Genomic DNA, 1,925 nt, shown 5'->3' with positions numbered 1-1,925 from the left:
CAATGAAATATTTGCATATAATGTGGCATTGAATATCATGCATGAATGTAAGGATCTTGAGTCAAGATCAGTCGAAGAATGTCGACAAAGGAATGATTGGCCAAAATGGAAAGAAGCCATGAAGGCTGAGTTAGACTCACTTGCAAAATGTGAAGTCTTTGGACCTATAGTCCATACACCAGAAGATGTAAAGCCTGTTGGATACAGGTGGGTATTTGTGAGAAAACGAAATATGAAAAATGAAGTTGTGCACTATAAAGCCCAACTTGTGGCACAAGATTTTTTACAAAGGCCCGGTATAGATTATGAAGAAATGTATTCCCCTGTAGTGGATGCGATAACATTGTGTTATTTGGTCAGTTTATCTGCATATCATAAACTGCATATGCATTTAATGGATGTGGTAACAACCTATTTATACGGCTCATTAGATCGGGATATCTATATGAAAGTCCCTGAAGGACTAAAGATATCTAAACCATCCAATGAATATTTGCAAGGGTTATACTCTGTCAAATTGCAAAGACCTTTATATGGTCTAAAGCAATCTGGACGAATGTGGTATAATCGTCTTACTGAATATTTGGCCAAAAACGGATTCAAGAATGATGATATATGTCCGTGTGTTTTCATAAAGAAAACTGCATTTGGATTTATTATAATTGCTGTGTATGTTGATGATTTAAATATCATTGGGACTCCTGAAGAGATTCCAACAATTATAAAAACTCTAAAAGAAGAGTTTGAAATGAAAGATCTTGGAAGGACTAAATTTTGACTCGACCTGCAGATCGAGCATATAAAAAATGGGATCTTTATTCATCAAACAACATACACAGAGAAGATTTTGAAAATATTTTATATGGATAAGTCACATCCATTAAGTACTCCAATGATCGTAAGATCTTTGGATGTGGAAAAGGATCAATTCCGTCCTAAAGAAGAGAATGAAGATATCCTTGGTCCTGAAGTACCATATCTTAGTGCCATTGGAGCGCTAATGTATCTTGCTAATAATACGCGACCTGACATATCATTCGCGGTGAATTTACTAGCAAGATATAGTTCATTTCCAACCAGAAGACATTGGAGTGGAATCAAACAAATTTTTCGATATCTTCATGGAACGGTTGATATGGGATTGTTTTATCCCTATGGATCTAAGTCACAATTAGTTGGCTATGCAGATGCTGGATACTTGTCTGATCCACATAAAGGGAGATCTCAAACAGGATACCTGTTCACATATGGTGGAACGGCTATATCTTGGAGGTCCACGAAACAGACGATTGCTGCAACATCTTCTAATTATGCCGAAATACTATCGATTCATGAAGCAAGTCGCGAGTGTTTTTGGCTCCGGAGTTTGATCCAATATATTCTGTCATCATGTGGACTGATTGATCATAAGATAGCTCTAACTGTCTTGTTTGAAGATAATACAGCATCCATTGCTCAACTTAAAGGTGGATACATCAAATGTGATAGAACAAAGCATATTTCTCCCAAATTCTTCTTCACTCATGATCTTCAAAATCAAGGGACAATTGATGTCCAACAGATCTGTTCAAGTGACAATCTGGCAGATTTATTAACAAAGTCACTCCCAAAATCCTCCTTTGAAAGATTGGTATATGAGATTGGGATGCGCCGATTTTGAGACATCAAATGATGTCGACAAGAGGGGGAGACTGTACTCTTTTTCTCTTGGTCAGGTTTTTTTCCCATTGGGTTTTTCTTGACAAGGTTTTTAATGAGGCAGTCCCCATCACTAAAGGATATTGTACTCTTTTTCCTTCACTAAGGTTTTTTCCCACTGGGTTTTTCTTTAGTAAGGTTTTAACGAGGCAATAATCCTAAATGGTCATCCAAGAGGGAGTGTTGTGACATGGATAGATAAGGATGATGGATGTCTATTTATGAGA

Source organism: Arachis ipaensis, chromosome B06, assembly GCF_000816755.2.
Source record: "Arachis ipaensis cultivar K30076 chromosome B06, Araip1.1, whole genome shotgun sequence".
Taxonomy (NCBI): domain Eukaryota; kingdom Viridiplantae; phylum Streptophyta; class Magnoliopsida; order Fabales; family Fabaceae; genus Arachis; species Arachis ipaensis.
The sequence above is the reverse complement of the archived record's forward strand: the minus strand, read 5'-3'. Positions refer to the sequence as shown.